Source organism: Anas platyrhynchos, chromosome 1 (assembly GCF_047663525.1).
Source record: "Anas platyrhynchos isolate ZD024472 breed Pekin duck chromosome 1, IASCAAS_PekinDuck_T2T, whole genome shotgun sequence".
NCBI classification, from domain to species: Eukaryota; Metazoa; Chordata; class Aves; order Anseriformes; family Anatidae; genus Anas; species Anas platyrhynchos.
The window spans coordinates 19688984-19713455 of record NC_092587.1 but is presented as its reverse complement, the minus strand read 5'-3'; the positions used below and the strand labels follow the sequence as shown (position 1 = coordinate 19713455).

Below are 24472 nucleotides of genomic sequence, written 5' to 3'. Positions count from 1 at the left end.
CTTCACATGAATTGGAAAGAGCATAATCTACCCAATTCTCAACAATCCCAGCTCCACTAGAGTCAAAGAGTAAATGAATGTAGACAAGTAATTCCACTACAGCACTGGGGAAGGCAGGGCATGCTCAAGAGATGAGGCTAAGGTTTGAGATGTAAAAATCTTCAGTCACTAGGACAAGATCAATTCAACTTATTCAAGGTAAAACCAACGAAAGAGGAATTGCTATGTTAAGAAAAGAAAAAAGAGCAAAGAGGGATCTCAGATTAGAAAAGAGCAATATGTAAGTGGCATGGCAGAACTTACTTCTTCCATACCCCATAACAAGCCAAGGTGGTAAAATAAGGAGCCAAGCAGAAAGAAATAGTGCAGAACTCATGGCTTCAAAAAGAGTTAATCTGAAGATCTAAGTCCTATGGTAGAGACTGCAAACACAAGGGATGTACAATGCTCAGGGCTGGTGAGGTTCCAGGCAGGAGATTACAGCAGCCTGAGGAGTGATTTGTAAAATAGACAGGACAATATCCAGACTGTATGCTTATTGTCTAAATGACACTAGAAAAGTCTCAACTGAAAGATCTCAACATCCCCTCGACACCATATTGTCACTTTAAAGTCCAAAAGCTCTCCAAACATTTCAGACAAGTGGTAGTTCTGAATATGCAGACAGGTCTGAAAACAAAAAACAATTCCCAAACACAATTAGCAAACCCAAAGGAAAGCAGCCAGGAGAGGTTAGAACCAGGCAGCTGCTAATACTGTATTATTCCCAAGTATCTTTGCTGGATGCACATGCTGCACTGTTCAGTCACAATCTGGACTCTTTTTCAGGCAGATGGAGTCACCTCTTTGGAGAAGAGAGGGAGAATATTCATTTTGCCACTACCTCTCCACTTGAAAATCTTGTTTATTTTTCAGCCTTGCCTAATGCAGCCTAGGAGTGCTGTGGCCTGCTTTGCCCCAAGGACACATTGATGGCTCATGATCAATTTGGTGTCCAAGAAGACTACAAAGTCTTTCTCTGCCAAGCTGCTTTCATGTTAGTCAGCCCCCAGACTGTATTATTCCCTCCCAGGTACAGGAGCTGACATTTCCCTTAACTTGAACCTCATTAGGATCCTCTTGACCCATTGTTCAGCCTGATGAGGTCTCTCTAGATAGCAGACCACATACTTAGTCCATCAACCTCTCCTCTCAATTTTATACCGTTTGCAAATTTATTGAGGTTGCACTCTGCCCCATCATCCTGATAAGAGACTAAAAAGTGGGAAGAAACTAAAAAGTATTGGCCACTGTGTTGTAGCACCTCTCCTACAAAGAAAGGCTGAGAGAGCTGGGGATGTTCAGCATACAGAAGAGAAGGCTGCAGGGTGACCTCATTGTGGCCTTTCAGTACTTAATGGGGACCTACAAAAAAGATGGAGAGCCACTCTTTGCTCAATCAGATAATAACAGGACAAGTGGGAATGGCTTTAAACTAAAAGAAGGGAGATTTTGACTAGAGGTTAGGATGAAATTCTTCAGTCAGAGGGTGGTGAGGCACTGGAACAGGTTGCCCAGAGAGGCTGTGGATGTCCCATCCCTGGAGGTGTTCAAGACCAGGTTAGACTCAAGACGCAGGTTAGCACTGAGCTAGCTGATCTAGTGGGTGGTATCCCTGCTGATGGCAGGGGAGTTGAAACTAGATGATCTTTAAGGTCTTTTCCAACCCAAGCCATTCCATGATTCTATGATTGACCAATAGTTGACCTGATATACATTTCATCTCCTGGCCCCTCTTAGGAACATTTTGTTGATGACATATCAAATCTAATGAAAATTGTGTAGATTAAACTTTCTAATACTCTGATGCTTCAGCCACTGCTCTTTGATTTTCAAAGCAGCATGTGGACACTGGGCTGGAAACTTTTTGTTGATTTTAATGGGAGTCATATGTCTTAATTCAGACATAATTTCAGAGACTTTATGAATATTATTTTCTTAACTACCTTATCTGCTCAAGTATGAAAACAGAGTTGTCAGGGGAAATCTATCTACTAGGAAATAATTTTACCTAATGGTGTCGATTTTATTATTGAAATATTACTGTATTTGACTAACTTTTATCCACATAACAGTATTAAACAAATTCCTTACAAAATGAGCTCTGATATATGGCTAGGATTCCCAGTATGGTGATAATGTGGTAATTAAGTAATAGCAATACTGAAACAAATTCATTTGGAGATGCATTATTTTAAATCACTTCAGAGTCTAGTGCTAGTCTTCAGTATGTCTTTCCTGAAGAGTTGTTTGGACTTTCACTCAATTAACTCAGCATCTCCCAAAGTGAGTAAGCCTCCAGATGGTCTCTTCTTTGAGGTGGCTAAGATATTTTTACTAGGAGGGGGATGCAATTTCTTTCAGACTGCATCTGTGAGACATTTAGGAAGTTATATTGGTGTTCATAAAATAACATTGCCTGTCCTGAAAAATCATCCTGCTCTTTTATGAAAGTTTGTTTTAATTGGCTGCCTACCTAGTGTAGCTGTCTTCTCAGCCTACATTTTTGCCTGAGCTGGACTGAGATGTCAAAAATGGAAAAAGAAAATGAATTATTTAAACCTTCATGTAGAAAACCACCCAATTTTCTTGACATTACACTGATTTTACATTAGCACATTCAGTTTACCTTTTATATTAGTGCATTTTATGAAGTCGCTCCCTATTGACAGTACTGTGAGATGTCAACCAGACCTTAGAAGCTTTATTCAGACTTAAAGTTGAGTCTTCATTCTGATATTTGGATTTAGCACCACAACCCTCTTGGACCCTGATGTATTTGAATTTATGGCAAAGTTGATTTTGCATCACCAAGTTTGGATCTTAATCAGAACCCTCAACAGCTACTGAAATTGCAAACCCAGTAACCACTTGAAAAGTGTTGCTCACTTTTTGACAGCTCTTCTGAACCAAGCTGACAATTTTTTTAAAGTATTTTTTATTGAAGACAGTCTCAAATATGGTGAAATATGGTTTCCTTTATTTTATTTTATTTAAAAATATAAAAAAAATAAAAAATAAATAAAAAAACACTGGTATTTGTTAACTTCAGATAAGATAGATAAGAAAAGTTTGTATTTAAATCTCAAATAATTCTTTCTGGGGTTCCACCAAAAACTAAAAAAATCAGCTTTGTTACTTTAACTCAGATGATTAGTTTTTGCATAATTTAAAATCAGTCTCTCCACCTTCCATTTCTGCACAAAATCACTTCAGTATTTCTTTTGCACTGGTGGAAATAATTAGAAAATTTACCTTAAATACTCTGGTTCATAATTTAGAAGGTTTGACAACTGTCATTATAGTCCCGGTGATTTGTACTGAAACATTAAATTTGTACCAAATACTCTTTCTGCATTCTTATTTCTGCATTGTTACCTCTTTCTTTTTTTTTTCCTCCCTTATTAACCTCTATGCTGTTACTCATAATCAGGTTTTCTGTCAGTGTTCACAGATACATTAAGAGTTCTGTAAATGTTTCCATCTTGCAAATGGGAAAGGAGGCCTCTTTGATTTAATCTGATTTATTCTGTCCTTTTCAGATCTCATGAAAAATAAAATAGTGAGCCTGTCGGTTTGTGTTGTCATTGCTCAACCATGCCTAGAAGGGGGGAAAACACACGCATTAGGGGACATACAAAGAAACAATTGAAAATAACTCTAAAACAGTTTTCACCACTACCACAAAGAAATACATAATAAAAGCAAGGATACTCTTATTTTTCACTCTTTGTGTGTGTACCAGGCAAAATTCATGTCCGTTACCTTTTAAAAGGTACTTTAAATCAATAAATATGTTTCCATTGTTTCAGAGTAAATACATCTCCATAAATGTCCAGTCAAACTGGAACCCAAGGTTCACCTGAAAATTCCAAGGTTCTCAGAATTTCACTGTAACAAAAGGATTTTTTATGAAAGCAAAAGACATCAGGGATCCATGTTTCTAAAGAAGCAATTAACTCCAGTCAGATGTCTTACTTTAAAACCTAACAAATAAACTAAAACATATGGTCATTCAAGGTCATTAGGTAGGAAAATCATATTGCATTTTCTTGGAAATACTTCAAAAACTGCTAATAGAAGATGTGAGGCTCCTTCCTTGACTGTTTCCAACAAGCACTGAATGGAGCCATGTGGTAACAAAGGAGGGGAATTTTTTGTGACTTTCCTGTTCAAGAGGTTGTTCAATATTGACCCCATCCCCACTTGTAATCTGGATGAGTCTCAGGGCTGCCCAGCCCATGCTGACTGGCCAGTGTTCCCCACTGTGCTCCCCATAAAAACCATCCTGGGACATACAGACGAATCTGCTGTCTCCTTCCACTGTCCACCAAAGGATCAAGCCAGACAGCAACCTGCAGCTGGAAAACAGTCCCCACATAGCTACTGATAGCAGCTTCTGTCAACCTCTGGGTTGCAAACAGAGCACCAAGGGCTCAGAGCAGGTCTGATGTTACTGCCTGCAGATTTTATAGAAATGGCTGTAACAAATTAAGATCCAAAACTAACTTTATATAATTAAAAATCACTCTCTTTCCCTTTCTCATTTACTTTAAAAATATCCTGGAACATGATACAACCCAAGTACTAGTTGTACATTACTATCAAGCTGAAAGCTTGAGTAAACATGAAAGTATCGCAGATAAATTACTTCTGACTAATGAAAGCTAAAAGTGAATTGAGGTGTAACAAGGGCTAAGTGTCCTGTGATAAGAAAAGCTTGATCTGGGAAAGGCCCTTGGTTTCAATTTGTTAATTTCCCTTCTCTACAGCACTGGAAATAACAAGGGCATAAGGGGCCTTTTTTTTCTAATTTGTACTGTGTTTTTGGAAAATGTCTTATGTCTTCATTGATTCAGACATTCACAGGGTGTGGATGGCACTGCTACCCTGTGTTAGCCAACACTCCTCCACTATTTCAATGGTTTCTGTCATTCTACATCCTGCATTGCTAGCTAAAGTAACCCTTCATCCCAACCCATATTACCACCAGGGGATATAAAACAAAATAAAAGGAAATTAAGTTGGAAGAGAACTGGCTGTATTTCTAAATACAATGAGATCGTTAATGCCAACCATGCTAAATCAACATCTAAATCAGCTGCATTTTTAGCGGCCAAATTCTTCTCCAATTTACACTCATGTAGATCCAGATAAATTACATGGAAGTGAAGGCACTAATCATGGAATTATGTCACTGTAAATCAGAAAAAGAATATACCCCTTTGTTTAAATTCCTCACAGTTTCAAGAGGGCAAATGAATTGGGAAGAGGCTTTTTTTAGACTTATGAACTCAATGGAAAAATAACACTGCAAGACAAAGGTTTCTTAGGGCTCCTATGTAGCCACCAAAACCACAAACAGGGTACTACACGATTATAGCTCTGAGAGTAGCACTCCTGGGAGAAGAAATCAAGCTCCAACACAGCAAAAGGGAAAATCAGAATCATCTAGTCACCATTCTGCATAATAGATTTTCTTTGTATTTATTTCAACTTGGAAACAAGTTCTGCTTTTGAGTTTATAACATGTAAATACATCATAAACTCATTTGTGTGAGGGCCAGGGTTTTCTCTGGTTTTGTATTGCAACACACATGATGAACTGAGAACTACCGAATGAAAGTGAATCATCTCAATCACAAAGTATGACTTTTTCTCCTTATACAATACAGCACTAGTTTTCACCGTTTGTTTTTGTTTTTCATGATATGTTTAGTGAGACAGAAGACTAAATAACTGAATGCCAAGCCTGTTATAATGATTAGAAGGGTGAAAGGGAATCACTGCTGCTGGAAGAGAGAAATGTGTTTCCCTGCAGCAAGATACAAGAGGGAGAACTGGAGAACTAGGCCTGAAGTAGCTGAAGTATTATCATAAGTGGAACTAAGAACAACCCTGAGCTATGGGATACAACCACAACGGTTTGGTATTGACAGCCTAGCTTCATCTCCAATTCTCATACTTCACTTTAGTGGACCAGCCACAACAGACATTGCGACCTTTCCCTGAAGCAGTGCCAGGCACAATATTTATGATGATGTACATGAAAAATAGAAAACAAACCACTCCTATTCCAGAGAATCCAGCTAAGGGAGTACATTTCCAGAGGAGATTGGGAAATTTCCCAAAAGACACCTTCCAAAATACCCTGTCTACAAAATAACAATGTAGTCACAACACAAACTCCTACCCAGTCCCAAAGAATGGCAAAGTGACCCTGTCAAGTCTGCTTCCGGGGACGGAAGATGTGCAGATTTGAAGCAGTATACAGACTATGGACAGATGGCCAAATTGATATGGTTTTCTTTAATAAAAGGTTTAAATTCAGTTCAGGAAAAAAAAAAAAAAAAAAAAAAAAAAAACACCTACGTATATCTTGAGCCCTCTTAACAGTTTTCCTTTTTATTCATTCAGGACCTGGCAGAGATGTTAACCAATTCCCTTAACATTGCCAGCAGTCTCAGGGGTCCAGCATCACTAGCAAATACCATAGCTTCCAAAAGTATCTGTGATATTTGAAACAGAGCTTTGGTTATGGACATTTATTTATAGAGCACTTTCATTCCAGACTCCCAAAACACTGACCACAAACCCTGTTCTGGTACTGACAGGAATCCCTTTGCTGGGTTATTAAAATCTCTGGCAAAGGAGCAGCAGCTCTTAATACAGCAGCTTTGTATTACAGTATGAGACAAGCAGGGAATAATAATGTATCTAACTAAATTATATGCAAATGTCAGTTAGGCAAAATATCGTTACCCAAATGGAATTTGGACGGAGCCTTTGTGTTAACACCCCAGTTTTTGGTCAGAGTGCCAAGGTACTTCTGAAGGTTGAGAGTGGCCAAGAACTCAGTTTTACAGCTCATCCAAAAGCCCATAATATTTGCATTAACTGATGGATTATATAATAATTACCTTTTTGAGGGTCTCTTGCAGCTCTGCATATTATGAGAGTTTTTTATTTTTAATGTTGCCTGTCTTCAAACAGCCTGTCATTCACTGTTGTTTTTGGTTTTATTTTCCCAGTTCTGGGCAGGTTTAGTCCATTTAAATTATTGCAGGCACTGTTTTGTTTGTTTGTTTGTTTGTTATCTGTCTCTCTTAATAAAAAGAATTTCTGCAAGAGTCAGTCATCATGACAATAAAATCAAGAAAGATGTTTCAGGCAATTTTTCAGAGAGGCTCTCTTAGATTTAAGGAAATGGAAATCTTACACTCTGGTCTGCAAAAGTGCACTGCAATTCAACAATTCAAGGATAGCCAGCATGACCTGTTCACAGCAGATTTTGGCAAGTCACTCTTTTTTTTTTTTTTTTTTCTTTTGTTAGGCAAGTCCAGGTGAAAAAAAAAAAATAAAAATGTGTGCAGCAGAATTTATTATATTCAGTTGAGCACCATAGGGAGAACTATAAAGCTTCAATACAAGACTGACACCATCTGGCTACTACAGACTTTGCAGGTTTCTGTGAAATACTGCTTGCACCACTGGAAAAATAGAGCATTTTTCCAGGAGGGGGATCCTCAGTGAGCAGCTGGCACCTCCGGAGTGCACCCTGCAGGAACTGCAGAACCAAAGGCTCCTTGGCACCTGCACCCTTCTCACACTGCTGCCCTCAGGACACGTGCTGTTATTTTATTACAACAGCACTTTGATGTTCCCAACTAAAAATTGTCACAAGCTATTTCTAGTAAATACCAATTTGGATTTTTATATTAGCATGGTGAACTGCTACTGTTATCTTTGCAGGAATGTCCAAACAGGTAAGGGTAGTGGCAAGAATGCTCTTTGAGGGAACCCTAACGTTTCTTCAAGTAAATCAATAAAGGCTTAAGCTAATGCACTTGAACAATATACAGAAGTCAATGAAATTGCTTGCTTTCTTAAACTGAGGTGACTGGATAAACACCTCTGAACAATGGTCTGCAATAGAAATTTAACCAAATATATTATATTATTTACCTGAAGCATTTACTGGGCTTGGATTTGCAACCTAAGAACTTCATTCCCTCAGTCAGAATAAAAATAAGATAACCAAAATTACACTGCAATTGAATGCTGTATGACAGTAAGTAATTTCTCACTTCTCTGCTTTCTCCCAGATCCTTATGACTTAATTATTTGCATTTATTGGGAGTGGGATTGATACTTTTTGCACTTTCCCAGAAAAGAGTAAAGCTCAATGCTTTCTCAGCCAAAGTGAGTCAGAATGAGTCAGACCACAAGGACAGAAGAGGGGCACAAAATTTCTCTCTGAGGAGGGTTTGAGGAGGATGAGTTACATGCTGTACACTCCCTTTGCTAACACATCCTAACTATGCTGCTGTCCCCTGCCTGGATCAGCATAGAAATTGAATTTAGTCCTTGCAGCCTGACAAGGTGGGTATTTGCATTCCGGGGGAAGGAGTGGAATTATGTAATAAACAATGCATATGTCCTGAAGAAACCACCATTACAATTACACAGAGAGGCACTTGAAAGATATTATAAGCAGATGGAGAAATAGGATTTTCAAAAGTACGAGGTTTCCTTAATAAGAACTCCATCTGGGATTGAAAGTTTGCAGCTTTTTCTAGTTTCCATAGAAAACTATTTGCATATCTTAACATAATTCAGATTATTACCGTACGTCCACAGAATTTACTCAAAGAATGTTCAAGCTCTCCCCAAAAAAAGAATTTTTCATTCCTTATATGGTGCATGAAGTTCAAATTTATGTGCTTCACCTTAAAGAGAGTCATTTTTTCCTTCCTTGCAATCCTGAAAACTGAATAAAATTATAAAGTAACAAAGAATTACAAGATTGCTATTATACTTCCCTTCCTAGTAAGTGGCCTTGTGGGGGCCTGATTCCCAAACACTTACTGGAAAACTGCCATCACCAGAACTACAAACTAGAACTATGTGAAGACTGTTTTGTATGGTTTGGTTGCCAAAAAATGATCAAATAATGAAATAAATAAATAAATAAATCCCTTTGACCCAAAATGAACTTTTCTCATTTCCTTGGAAAAACATACAAATCAGTGTAAAAAATGTGAGGATCAAAAAGTAATCAAATATCTTTCCTTAGAATTTATAGCTTTTTTAACATGTTTAACCTACTTCAAATGTTTGCATTTGTTAGCATGGAAATATTTTTTGTTAAAATAAGACAACTAATTTTAATCAGGTTACCAGATTAAAAAGAAAAGCTTCATCCAGTGATTTTTATTCTGTGTCCTGTCCTTAAGAAACGTAGTGCTTCTGCCCATAGCCCTATTAACATTGCAGCAGTTCTGGGAGATGGAGTCAAATGCTGCTGCAAGGAGGTGTTTTTGAGGAGCACAGAGCACTCCCAGCACCTTGCTGGAAAGTGCTGGACCCCTCTGTGTGAGGGAAGCACCTCTTTTCTGTACGGTATTTCCTTGCTACATTTATGTGAAGTTTTCTACCTTGTATCATAATGGGCTAGTGATAATTTATTAAAAATTCACAGAAGCATTTCCATGAATTCACACTCTGTTCTTATCACAGATGGACCCAAACTGCAAAATCTGGATCCTGAATTAAATGTTCTTTTGCTTTGGTACGTCAGATGCAAGGTCTTGCCTTCACTAAGTAAAGGGAAGAGAAAAAAAAAAAAAAAAAAAAAGGAGAAAGAAAGAAAGAAAGAAAGAAAGAAAGAAAGAAAGAAAGAAAGAAAGAAAGAAAGAAAGAAAGAAAGAAAGAAAGAAAGAAAGAAAGAAAGAAAGAAAGAAAGAAAGAAAGAAAGAAAGAAAGAAAGAAAGAAAGAAAGAAAGAAAGAAAGAAAGAAAAAGAAAGAAAGAAAGAAAGAAAGAGAAAGAAGGAAAGAAGGAAAGAAAGAAGGAAAGAAGGAAAGAAGGAAAGAAGGAAAGAAGGAAAGAAGGAAAGAAGGAAAGAAGGAAAGAAGGAAAGAAGGAAAGAAGGAAAGAAGGAAAGAAGGAAAGAAGGAAAGAAGGAAAGAAGGAAAGAAGGAAAGAAAGAAAGAAAGAAAGAAAGAAAGAAAGAAAGAAAGAAAGAAAGAAAGAAAGAAAGAAAGAAAGAAAGAAAGAAAGAAAGAAAGAAAGAAAGAAAGAAAGAAAGAAAGAAAGAAAGAAAGAAAGAAAGAAAGAAAGAAAGAAGTGTTCTTTTTGTTATTTAACAAGGTAAAATCCTAGCAAAGGCAAAAGAAACTCACAGTTATCTTTTGGTTCTGCCCTGGTCTTCAGCTCAGTGTTTAATTTATTTGAAACCTATAAATAACCTTGACTTCAATGAAGTAGTATTATGCTATGAGCTATTGACAGATTTTTTTTCTTTAGTGAGGAAAATACCCAAGTACTGAGCAAGGCCTAGCTCTAACCTCAAGGACAAATACTAATATTAAAGTACGGAATTCACTTATCTGTCACACTGGCAGCAGGTTGAGCTGCCAGCACGCTGCACACTGTCAGAGGCAGGATCTCAGGATAACAGATATCACTCGGACCTCCTGCGCCCTGGCGGAGACTTCTGCAGAAGATACTGGTAATTCACTCTTTGGCATGCAACGATGGGAGAGCACCTCATTTTGCCTATGCTGGTTTTGCTGGTAGTAACAGCATTTTTTCACACTGTTATTTTTGGCTGGTCTGTGTATTATGACACAAAGAAGGGAAAATGAAGACCAGTCAAAATGTAGCATAAATGAGATGATAATGAAGAAAACACTTTAATTTCAACATGTACTTAACAGTTTTTCTGAGCCCAGAAATGCTTGGAACAAGATGAACATGTTTTGCAATATTGCCAGATCCCATAACACTTCCCAGGACCAGAACTGAGGACTGCTCTCTCCAGTGATCCCTACGATTATGTCCTTCCACTCAAGGTTTAACATTTGGTAGTCTTTGAGGAAGAAATGTTTTTTAAAACAGAGTAGGAAATAGAAAAGATGATCATGATGCAATTATGCAGAAAAAGAATTCCAGTTTAAGGAACAGCACAGAAAACTTCACAGATAGGAGTCTGGGAGAACTCAAAGCAAGGGGAAAAAAATGTTTTTGTTCTGTTATGTCCAGCATCCAGAATTTTAGTAGATTTCTCAGTGGAGTGATTACATTTAGCCACTCTATTTCTCTTTAACTTCAGCCATATTAAAAGATCCTTCTGTCACATTCTGATTCATGTAAAGGGTTAAATATATATGCTGTGAACAGTTAAAATTCAGTGAATCAAAAATATTGCAACCAAAGCCATAATCTTTGGATTGCAGTGTCAGCTTTGCGATAGTACTTTGTAGCACAAAAGGTATCTATTTCCATTTCATAAGCATTTTTTATTTGTCATGCATTTTATATGTCTTTTGAAGTCCAGAAAACCTTTCAGCACAGCATGCTGTATCTCCAGACAATTTTTCTTTTAGAATTTTCTTTGGATATTCATTGGAAGACTGTCGTTGTGAAATTTGTACTGTTTTATGATTTATGCTTTTTCCCTTTGCCAAATAGATACATACTAATATACTACAACATATGCTCTCAGCATAGTGTTTAAACCAAACACAAACACATAATCTATTAAATGCCTACAAAGTTTACTATATTAGATCATTTACATTATGTTTAAGTGACTCCTCTCCTCCAAATCCATTTGAAGCCTAAAAAGATAGCATTAGTCCAGAAGAAATCAGAAGGAAGACCTACAGGAGATCAAAAGGAAATTTCAAATTTAGAGTCTTTGAATCTAAACTGCTGACAAAGATGTCAGGAAAAAATAAATAAATAAATAAACACGTGTAAACTGGTTAATAGCTTTTCTAAGTAAACATTCGAGATATTGGATGCCATGAAGCTTTTCATACATGTAATCTTCACTCTATAATCTTTCTTATACCAACAAATGAAAGATCTAAATCCAAGAGAATGAACAATAGCTATCCCTTTTTTAAGACAGAGTTGACTGAATATTGACCATGTGACACTGAGTACTGTCAAGATAGACTTTGTGTGAAAATATCTTCTTTTTCTTATTTTTATTTTTAAGCAGTGATTAAGTATAGAAGCAGCACCACATTTATGCTACCATAATTAATGTAGTGACAGCTTTTCCATTATAAATTTCTGTTTTCAGGGATTTATAACTCATCTCTAGAAGCCTGTTCCAGGCAAAAACTTTTTGAAGTGTAAAGATCAAAGATCACATTAAGCTTTGTGTTTAAAAGAAAACTGTACCCTCTTTCCAGCACAGCAAGCCAAAAGTTCAAAACTACAGTGTAAGAAAGGATAAATGAGTCTGGCCTGCTTTATTGTGGCTTCACACTGGAAGAAGTGATAGACTTTATATTTTTAATAGTAAATAGCAATATCAAAAGAGCATTAAACTGCTTCTTAGACAACATGGAAACTGGCATTCACTATCACAAGTTAAATTATGTCAGTTCTTTGCAAGACAAGATTGTTTCAGAAATAACAATTTTCATTTAAATTTTGGATAAACATCGATTTTAGAAGAGCTATGATTTTGCACCTAGCAGCTTGCACACAGAAGGAAAAAAAATGTTTTCATCAAGTGAATGTTTGGGTAATAGGGATAAATAAAATGAAGGCTTATTTAAATATTGAAAAGAATGAAAAATATTGAATTGAGCAGAAGATCCAAAAGATTAAAATGGCCTAAAATATATTACTTAAATCTTGTTAAACAAAACAAAACAACCTTTCTAAAGTATTCCTCTGTGTCTGCACTTACACTGAGGTCTGCATTTTTGCCAGCTGAAATACAAGGATATCTATAAAAACAAAAACAGATAGGGATGAAATCCAGACAGACAAACTATCAAAAAGGAATCCACGTGATTTGGCAACAAAGAAGCACTGCATCTATGCCATTTAATCACCAATATTTTTGTAAGTAGCTTCTTCTGTCATTTTTAAATATGTGCAGTAGTCTTGATTTTGCAGAATATACATAAAATAATAGGTAATAAATTGTTAAACCTGACAATACTGTTTCATTTAGCAGCTGTTTTATTCATGTGAGGGAGTATTTTGCTGTCTGTCTCTAATTATGGGAAGGATTTTATTATTTTTTTTTCTGTAATTTATTTGACACTCTTCACCACTTCTCAACATATGTGTATGAAGCCTCACTACTGCTTCCACTTTAGGGGCAGATAAGGAAAGCATCCCTTTAAAGTAGTCTTTAAATCTCATTCAGTTAAATATCAATCTCAACATGCCATTGCAAGTCATCTACAAGTAAGGTCTGGTGGAGAATTTTATCGATGGTTTTGTGGAATTAAATTCAACATGACAGTTTTGTCTCTTCACTTTTTAATCAGAAAACATAGCAGGTGAATTGTGCCCATGGGTTGCACAACCATCCATGCCAATCCCACCATCACAGCATGGCACTAGGCTGGCTTTGCACACACAAGAGGAGCTCTGCCCACAATTGGCTTTAGGTGGCAAGGAATGATAGCTAGGAAGCCACGGTGAACTTCAGTTTTCTCTACAGGATATCGACTCAAACGCCTCTAAGTCATGCTGCCATGCATTTTGCATAGATGCTTCAGTAGACACATATAAAACCGATACAGTTCACTCCAGGTTTATCTGTCCTGATCCAGGGCTGGTCCTTCAAGGTTTAGCCTGGTTCCTGCAAGAGAGCAGAACCTGCCAGGCAGGCTAGCATTTCATTGCCTTGCTTCTGCAGGGTTATGGATGGTGTCTATTCACTCCAGACTAGTTTGCTCCACGCAATACACAAGACATGCATCTCCTTCCCCATTGAGAACCTCTGTCTTCTTCTTGGGGCTTGTTCTCAAATAAAGAGATAAAGTGCAACTGCTGGACATAACTTGCATAGGTTTCAGCAGACAGCCCCAGTGGTGGAGTTCTTTGAAGGCGTTTCCTCTGGGCAGTTTCTTGGCTTTGCAGAAGCAGCTCAGGGATCTCACATGCAAGTCTTTGGCTTCTCTGACCCCAAACTGTTTCTGTAAGTCTATTGCTTTAGATCATCTCCCTTTATCTCTTATCAGTTTTTAAATACATACATGGCTATTGGTAATTTTAATTTCTAACAAATTATATTTTACAAATTAAATTTTAAAATGCATGAGATTTTAGTGTTCAGAAAAAACTTATGTTAACTCTAGTAGATTCTTAGGGAAAAAATAAATAAATAAATAAACAAACAAACAAACAAACAAACAAAAAGTATTTTATTTTTGTCTGATTCCTTATTTCTACTTGGCTGACTCATTTATGGAATAAATGAAAATTCTGAATCCCAGCTGTACTTTATAAGCATAAGGTCTACTCTCCAGCTGCACACAATCCAAACCCTACTACATCACTCTTCTACCAAAGAGACATGCATTTTTGGGAATCAGAAGCAGTGAGTGGAACAAATCTAAACCATTCACTCAAAATGATAACAGTAGTGATTACTGTATATTCAGGATTTATAAATTCTATAGTTCCATAGACAAGGCTAGATCTGTATTCTCACACATTACATTTTATCTGCATATCTTCTTAAAAACATAAATATTTAATTTTAGGACTCTGAAAGAAAAGTTCAAGAGGTCTGAGTTGAATTAAGCTGTTTGTAACATTAAGTTTTCTACTCCTTCCTTTTCCCAAAAGCTGCTGCTCTTGTAGCCAAATAGGATAATTTTTGCAGCCTGCACCCTGTTGCTCCACCTTTAAACAAGGAGGGAGATAGGAATGCACAGCTGAATGTAATACCACCTTCAAACACAGAAACTAAATCCAAACCTGAGCTCATCTCTGAATTACTTAGACCAAAATATTCTGAATCTTCCTCAATTATACTCTTTACAACAGGGGAAAGCAAAGTCTCAACAGTGTCCAAGGCCCTGTATGATAATAATGATGAAATGATTTATATTGTCAATCTTACTATTTTCTACATTTCCTGTGTACACAATAGTGAGTTCAAATACAAACTCAAATATAAATAGAAGACCCGTTTATCCCAGGGCTCGGCACACTCTCAGGGAACACCTCTGAAGTTGATAGAACGTTCACCAAGAACAGTATTTGGTCTTTCTATTGTCTCTGTCACCTAAAATACAAACCTCTCTCTATGGCAGATCACTATATTTGAGTGATCTTCAGAAGAAAGTGGTCATGAAAAGCTGCTGATTGGCTGTGGAAAGTTCTCCATTGTCATGTACCTTCCCACAACTGCATTAGAACTGTCCTTACTGCCTGCCTGCCTTCTACTGCTTGGCTTTTGACAGGGGATGCTTTGGGAGTTAGGATCTTAAGACTGTCAAAAGGAAGGTAACATGTCGGGGTAGATCTCTGTTGTTTCCCATTTCCCATGGAAACTTTTCTTCTACAAATGTCCATTAAAACTCCTGCTGTAACTTACACTTGGATCGGGCATCCTGAGATCAGAGACCTGTCATCAGTCTCCTGAACACCAGAGACTATTTGTGTAATGCCACAAGGTGCCCCAGGTAGTTAACTCAGCTGCAGCATGCATACTAACATGGACAGTCACCATTTGATAAAGCACTAATTTCCCCATGCATGAATCAGGGACACAAATGCTTGCCAGTTTGCTTATGGCTACATGCTAATACCTTCTTTTTGCTTTCTTATGCAGGTTTTTGAAGGAAGCTGAGATGAGGAGATGAGGATGTATGAAAAGACATTGGGAAGACTATTACTTCTGTGAGAAGCCTGGGTGCCATGACCTGTTGATATGGGAGCAACAGACTAGCGAATTTTTGTGTTATATTAGCTTTATTTCATGAAACTTGTTTATATTTATGCAAATGAAGTTGTATCCCACTGATTAAGGCTGTTTTATTTTCGTTTGAGTCATCTCACGATGCAACCACTAGGAAGATAAACCCACAGTAGAAACATAAAAGATGAAACAAAGTTCCTATAAAAGTTGTCTAGATTAGCTCTGTGATGGGGGCCACAAGGGCCAGCTATATGCAGAAATAATGCCGATTTAACTAAAACCTTTGAACTGATTTAATTAAAATCAACATAACCCCTACCTGCTTCTTTAAGAAATAAATGTATTTGGTTGGATGTATATTAATTTTAGGCACAGAGACAGATTGAAGAGTTCTTACAAATGGGAGCAAGTCCCAGTTTATATAAATCAATTTACAAGTTGATTGAAAACCTCTCTATTTTCACACTGGGAGTGAGAATGACAAATGTGGTCTTTTTTTTTTTTTTTTCATATAGCTGTATTGACTTAAATGATTACAGTCATGTAACCCTGATTACTGTAGAGAAATTAAACATTCTATGTTCACAATGCCAAAAAGAACTAGTGTAGTGAGATCTTTACTAAAAGTTTTCCTAGAAATTACTGCACAGCCTTCTTAAAAATCAATAAATTGTTTTTCTTATCAAGTGAGAAGATTATTTATGCATCATATCAGGGATTATCTCAAACACTTCAAAAGGCCAAAACAGGAAGGAAGGAAAGAGGAGGGAAATGTCTAGAAAATAAATCTGTTTGACTCCTGCTGAGTTTCTGGAGTGTCAACTATTTTTAGCTATGTTTTGTATTGTTTGTCTCATAGACTCCACTATGCCACATACCAAAAGGAAAATGTGCTTCCTGTCCCAGTAAGTTTCAGGCTGGTTTTAGATTTTAGATCAGTGGGAACACACAAGAAGAAGCCAAAGCAGAAAGGCTAACATTCTAGAGGAATATGTCACAAAGAAACATTTCTATCTCAGTTTTATTATAACATCAAAAATCAATCAATCAATCAGTCAATCAAAGATTAGAACTAACAATGTAGGTTGTTGGAGTTTTTAACTCATCTTTAGGATCAGAAGAGTTAATAAACCCAAGCAGGAATCATGTTTTCATGTTTCTGTACAACTTATTTCAGAGGGACTGAGCACTGAAGGAGCTTGCATTATAAAAGACTACTGCTTAGTTTGGTTCAAGTGTTATTGTCTACATTAATACCAATTAAATGGATATTATAATGACAAGGAAGAAAATTAAAGAAATGTAAAGCCCAAAGGCCTGTCCTTTAAATTGCCAGTCTGCTTGTGTTTGTCCCCTTACACTGGTGCTGCATGGCATCCTATGGCAGCAGTTTTACTGCTACATTACAGGAGCTATTGCAGATTCTGTTGAATTGCTTATTACTTTTAGAAAGAGAGAGAGAGAGAGAGAGACGAATACAAAGATGATGGTGGATTAAGCTAAAAAATAATACTCAACAATGACATCCATAGGACATGGAAAGTTCCAGTCTGTTCTTGGTATTTAAATCCCCATCATCCAACAGATTTTCCTTCAGCATAAAGTCACGGGCCTCTCTTAGTTGCTTTTGTGCTATAATGTATTTGCAAACTTCTCAGAGGAAGGACCAGAAGAAATTTCTTACCTGTACAGTGTCTCACCCATCAGCCATAGGGTTAGACCTCTGATTTCTTCTAACCTTTTTTTCCCTCTTTTTAATGAATTGTGCAGCACTTCCTACACAATAACTGAGACAAAGATTGAGACAAAGAAATCCGTTTATCCAGTGCTGGATTTTTGCAGCCACATTGAAGAAATCTACTAAGTGTTTAATGTCATGAAACAGAAATTTGGTTTAAAGAAGGTTAATTTGGTTTGGAAGAGGAATGCCATTGGTCTGCAAAAAGAAGAAAAGGGAGTTGTCATGAGCACCTTCTATTGATATGCTCATCTGCCCACTCTCTCTTGATTTTGTCACACTGTACTTACCAGCTTCAAGCTTCAGACATTTTCTCTCTCTCTGCATAAACTTGCAAGCTCCCTCCCCTCATGTTGTCTCCTGAGAGATGAGCCCTGCTAGACCAGACAAAAGCAGTGAGTGCTCATTCCCTGTGGTGAATGCCTGCTCTCCCCTGTTCTCTGGCATCCTGACACTTCTCCAGGAACTGCCCAAGCTGAAAGTGCTCCAACAAACATTCAGCTCATCAAGAGACATAGGTCAACAGAAACACAAAATTTTTCTGGGCAACCTGGAAATTCATGCACTTTGTGCTTTGTTTCTCCACCTGTAAAACATGACTAATAATCCTTTTTTTCTACTTTTTTTTTTTAATCTGCTTTTCCTAATGTTTCAGTCATACTATAAGATGTAAATATTAGGAAACCTCTATACAGAAATAAAAAGTCCTCTTAGCTTTAGAGCATCTTGGTTTTGCCTGGCCCTGAAAAGAACCCTTCCTATAAGTAAGCCTCACCCTCTGTACCAAAGGTCTGTGTATTTATTTGTATACAAGTACAGTGTCGACCAGTGTAGCCACAGTCTTGGCTTAGGATCCTGCAAATCTGCTATAATACCACTGTGAGATGCTGTGTAACACTTTCTTCTATTGCCTTTCAAAACGTGTATTAACAGAGACATACCCAAAACTACACCCCTAGGAACAAAGAACACTGGCCATGCTCTCAGGTAAAAAGGCTGTATGACGGAGAGTCACGAGTGAAGAGCATAGCATTAACAAAAGCAGTCTAAAAGTAAATAAATAAATAAATAAATAAATAAATAAATAAATAAATAATGTCTCCAGACAGTGCAGTTAAACCACCTTTTCATTGCTCTTCTTGTTCTGGTGGATTTTTTGTTTGTTTGTTTGTTTGTTTGTTTGTTTTGTCTCAAGTTAAAATGGATGATCAACTCTGACATACGATCAAAAATCATTTAGACAAATTTTTGGAGCAATATGTGAAAGAATTCATTGCTAAAGACAAAGACACTATGTCAAACTACAGAAGCCCCTGATTGGCTGGGAGAATGTTCTGAAATTTATCACAGGGTAATATCCTGTTAATATACTTTCCTTAGGTTTTTCTATGACATCATACTGAAATGAAAGGCTGCTATTGAGGTGAGATTAAGATATTCAAGTGCTTTTACAGAAGAATCAGTGTGTCTAGAGATCAATCTAAACAATCAATTAAACAATCTAGGGCAAAGACAGCTAGTACCATCTTTGGATCATCAGTTAAGCCTCAGTCAGGCATCTGAGCTATGCTGTGAAGGGGAGAAAGATGAGGGTCTTCACAGTTCTCTTAGCTGCTGTAATGCTGACCTTGACCTCACTGGGTGGTAACTGGGCACAGAAAGCTGGACCTAAGGTGTTTCTGGGGCAGGAGACCATCATGTAATGGCTACATCTTCTACTTTACACCTTTCCTGCCACCCCAGTACTCCAGGTGTTTATCCCCAGTACTCCTATGCTGTTTATTCCCTTAATAATGTGTTGTCCTCACAAACAGAACCATAGATCCATGGGAATGTGCTTGTCTGCATGTGTGCACACAGGTATACACCTGCACGTTTAAGGATGTCACATCTGAACACCATCAGGAGCCAGTGTGTGACTCTGATACCACTTCAGAAACCCACAGACCCTGTCACACCAAGGCGGCAACAAGCTGGGACCCCAATACAGCATGCTATGTGGGCATTTGTTTGTCATTCTCCCACGATAACTGCATGCTCGCAGCCTCTCTGCATCTATTTATTTATTTATTTTATTGGCATTGCTCATGAAGGCTTTAAATCAACCTAAATGAAACATTTGAATAAAAACGCCTGAGAACTGTCAGCGTGCAATCCCACTCCATGTTCTTTTCTGAGCTTTGCATCCAGGCTTCACAGTACAGATGCTTGCAGTCTGGTGTGTTATAACTTGCTTTTATTTTCAAATAGTGCATTTGTCAACATTTCAGAGCCATCCAACCTCCATCAGGACACTATGACAGCTGATCACAGATTTTAAATAGCTGCCTGGTATTTGGGAATACAGCTTTTTAAGTATCCATGATTATCTCCATGATTCATTCAAAGTTGAAAGAAGGAAGGCAGTTACTCTCCTCTGATGCACTATGGTTATAAAGATGATCTATTTTTAAAAATATCTGACTAGTCAAATTGTAAAGAAAGGAAAAACTGCTAGTGTGCTAGTGAGTGACCACTGCATAATTATAAAGGAGTGTCCCTTACTGACACATCCAGTGAGACACAAAGACGTCCTTCACCACCGTTCACTGTAAGCTGAGACTGAATTACCTATAAAGCCTTCAAAAAACATCAGCAACAAAACAAACCCCAGCAAATCTCTTCTTCTTCTCCATTCTTCAGTACATAACCAAGAAAGAAGTGGAGCTATGCAGGCCTGCAGCAGCAAGACCTGATTCTAGCAGAGCCCACAGGACATGTCAGTAGTTTATCAGGGCACTCAGTGCAGAGCTGACCCTAGTGGCTAGGAGAGCCCAAGTAGTGTAGTGATGGTTGAGCATCTCTGGGCCTAAGCTAGAAGCAGAATTAGTTTAGGATCAGAGCAAAGCTCACAACATTATATTGTTCCTATGACCAAGACATCTTTGTGTCTAGTGTTGCATTACCCTTTGTAGACACATCTTTCACTCAGAGACAGCTTAGAGCTCTCTTGAGCATGCACCATGGCAAAATATAGCCTTGCCTCAGTGGTGGCAGGCTAAAACACAAGATCAGAAATGAAATGCTGACTGTTATGTTTAACTTACTCCTTCATCTGCTCACTGTTCACCACCAAATATACGGTACAACTACTTGCTTTAGTACCACAGTATTTTTTTTTTTACTTCTGCAGTATTTTTATGCACTTAGACACGTTTTTTATAGAGTGGAAAAAATGCAGACTCTGAAATCCAACATTGTAGGAAGCTTTGAAAACTGAGGTAACATTCCAGAAGGAAATATAATGCTTCTTTGCATTGAGCTATTGGCAAATTGTGAAATGCACTTATTTTTGAGAATTGACTACTAAAGAAACAGTCATTGGATGCTACTTGATATGAGTACAAATCAAGTCTGTTCTAAAAGTCAGCAGTTCAGGATGATTGATCTGATATTTTGACAGAGGTACAGTAACTAGTATCAAATGTGGTGGTAAGGGAAAGTCTTGTTTATATAACCTTCTTAAACAAACAACCCCCTTTACTCTTTATGCAAATGTTGGCCAATGACATGTCTCAATGTTTCATAACATTTCAGCTTCAAGTTTGTTATTTAGTAGAGTTTTCAATGCTTGTCAGAATGATCCATTATCATATTGCTGTATCAGGCTTTGGTGACCACCAAAAGAAAGGCTTTGGTTACCACCAACCAGGAAGAAAATGGTTTAAATTTTATTTACCCAGTCAGTGGTAGTTTGGAGATAAAAGCATTCTAGTCATCATATACATCCCTTCCCTTAATCTCCAGATTTCAAAATTCTGCCCTCATTTGCACACATTTGTACAACACATTTGTAGATTGTAAAAAAATACCTCTCACTGAACTTAAATGTCTTTGTAATATCTTTCCTCTGAAAGTGCCTATAATGCTAAGAAAAGCGTTTTATGCCACTGTGATCATAGATAATAAATGATAGCTGATTATAACTCAAGGCACTGCCAAAATTCTTCATTGAAGTCTCCTATTCTTGCAAACAATATTACCCTGTATAAAGAGAAACACCAGCACACCCTGCACCATTCTCTGATGTAATGGGACAACATTTATTTAAAATATTTGGCAAGATGCTTTAGGTATTATTTTTCTACAAGAGAAGGATCCTAGCTATTTGATTGACTGACTGAGAGACTGATTTGCTTTGTTTTGTGCCTCAAACATCCTGTTCTCTGCTAGCCTGGAGCTGTAAAGAATGACCTGGGTTTCTGAAGTTTTCAAATCTGACTTAAAAGAAATAAGAATTAACTTTTAAAGTTCTAGAATACCTCTCCTGTCCCAGTGATGAAGAAAAACAAACCTGAAGAAGAAAGAATAGGACACTCAATAAATTCATACTGTATCACACATTCCCTCAGGTTTCTTAACAGAGCCCATGGAGTAGAAGACAACTAGCACCATGAGTTTGATTTTTTATGAAAACAACTCATTTAAATAGTCTGTCTTAATTTCTGAAATACCTTCAAATATTTTGAGGATTAACATCCATTTTAAAGAAGCTTTAGATATGATAGGATGCAGACAGGTCCAAGGAAACTCCTCCTATCTGGAAGTGAAAAGGTCTTTGAGTTCAAGCAGCTCTACAGAGCATCAGGCTTTACTTGCTGAAAATCACTCCAGTTGTGCTCACCCACCACCTGCCCCACTTGTAAAGGAGGTCACCTGCAAGTCACCGCCACCAGAATGAAGCTTCTCTCATACTCTGGAAATCAAAGTGGCTATGCCTGGGCAAGGGGTCCCAGAGCCAAGCAGAAGCCTCTGTGGTGAGTTCTAAGAAGACTCCAGAGCTGGGGTAGCAGCATGATGGCCAGATCCTTCCCTTTTCACATGACCTAACACTAGGGGATGAGAGCAGAAGTACTACCATTATATGTCCCAGCCTAGGAAGCAAGCAATGGTCATTTAGAATGGCATATACACTGAACAAAAGAAAAAAGATTTTTCTGTTCAGAAATCTGCAAAGATGGCTATTGTCATTTCTCACTTAAACAAGGAAAAATGACACCAATTCTCCATTATGCAGTTCTTCACATTGGCACAGCTCACTGCAAACACCCTTCATGACAGAGCTCCTTCCTGGCTTTCATTTCTTATTTGTCCTGTGCCACAACTGGCAGCAATGGCGTTGTCTGCCTGCATGCTCAGCAGCTGCTTTCATGCCAAGCAATTTGCGAACCTATCACCCTCAACCCATTCATAAGACTTTAAACTTCCACCTGCTGCCATTTTCTCTGTGAAAAGGGACTACTGGCAATATTTTAGCAGCAATCACCAGCACTGAGTCATGGTGACTATAGATTTAAAATTCTACACTGTGCCATGACTGCGTCATACAGCATAAAACCCCTATCAAGGTTTTCTCTTTGGCAAGAATCTACCTATAAATAGTAGATCACAGAATTAATTTTTTTCTTGCTGTGCTCCCATCAATTTTGCATTTTGCCTGTAGAGTAGATGGCCATCACCACATGCTTGTTTGTAGACTGCCAAAGAGTACAGTCCCTGGGAAAGACAATCTGAATCTTCCTGAGACAACCAAAATATTAGCCCAGATCTCCCCATTTTTTATTAACATCTCTAATCTTGATACAAAATGTTGTGCAGTACGTAACACTTTCTTCATTAGTTGTGGTCTGGCAATGACTGTTTTGCTTTGCAGTGAACTCAATACCTTCAGTATCTGTTAGGCAGGTGTAATTTGCTCCTAGATTGACCTAGGTATAAGACAGATCCAGACACTGGACCAGACAGCTCCACTACCTGTGACTCCAGTGCCTTGAGGCACAAGCCACAGAGCCTTGGCCACCTCTGCATGTGCAAGGAGGGTGGTGTTGCCAAGCACATCAGTGTCACCTGGAGGCATCCAGGCATACTCTGACCAACCTGTCCCAGGTTCTGCAGCCCATGCAGTTTTCCTGGATGAACTGGCATTGCTCCTCATTAGCCAGGACTGATACACACATTAGCAGAGCTATTCAGCTACGTAGCTATTGGTATGACTGCTTACAGAGTCGTATAGATGTATTGTTACTGGATATTTCCTGTCCCCCCAGCAGGGAGGGCTGAGGAGCACAGCACATAGGTCTGAGCCACAACAGCTTGTGTGCTGGAATAAATTCAGGAACAAGTTCATATGGTCAAGTTCAGTGCAGTGGCCTTTATGAAGCAATGCTTTGAACTCTCTCCCAGTTTTCTCTCTGCAAAATGAGGACAGAGGTATTTTCTCCTTATTAGGGATGTTATGAGAGAAAACACTAAATGTTGTGAAGCTCACAGACGTGTTTAATGGAACTATGCAGCTACCTTAAATGCATTGCTAGAAATCATATAATGCGCTTGTGAGTTTTTTAGGAACTGCTGCTTTCTGATTGCTACATCTATATATTTACAAAGCTATAGAGGAGTTAAACCCTTTGCATTTTCCAATAGGCTAGATTTTTCCTGTCTACAGTCTGTCCCAAGGTGAAATATTTTTGAGGAAATTTCAGTAAGTTATTCCATTCACCCCTAACTTCTGTCAAGGTCAAAAACAGTTCTGTTTTGTTTTGTTTTGTTTTCCCTCCCTTTTACAAAATTAGAGGTGTAGTTTATCCATCACAACAATAAATCAGGAACATTTGAGGGGAAGAAACAGACTGCCTCCTACAAAACACACAAAGCAAAATAAAAATGCATATCCTGTCCTTCATAGCTACTTCTACTTTGCACGTGTGAAACATATTCTCCAAGTTAAGGGGTTAATTCCATATAAGCAATTATGTCAGTTACTACACACTAAATTAAAATGGTAAAATCAAGCTATGAAATGTTCTCACATAAGTCTAAATACTGGTGCGAAATACTCCTTCAGCAGTTTATCTGGTTGGATTAGCGGATAACAAATTGGTTAAAGTGTGGTTGCTCCCAGGTGACAGGTCTACTCTGTTGAGGTTGGGTGACTGCTTGTGTACATAGATGGGAGCCATCTCC

At 37.8% G+C, this 24472-nt stretch overlaps 1 long non-coding RNA gene across 1 annotated transcript in view; it reads left to right on the top strand.

Annotated features, from left to right (window-relative positions):
• The window catches only part of LOC106017518 (uncharacterized), a 28535-nt gene extending 11614 nt beyond the window's left edge, over nt 1-16921 (top strand). The window contains exon 3 of the long non-coding RNA XR_001191012.5: nt 15646-16921. This is a non-coding gene — a long non-coding RNA (uncharacterized lncRNA). The remainder of the gene's footprint in view (nt 1-15645) is intronic.
• Nucleotides 16922-24472: the final 7551 nt, after the last annotated feature.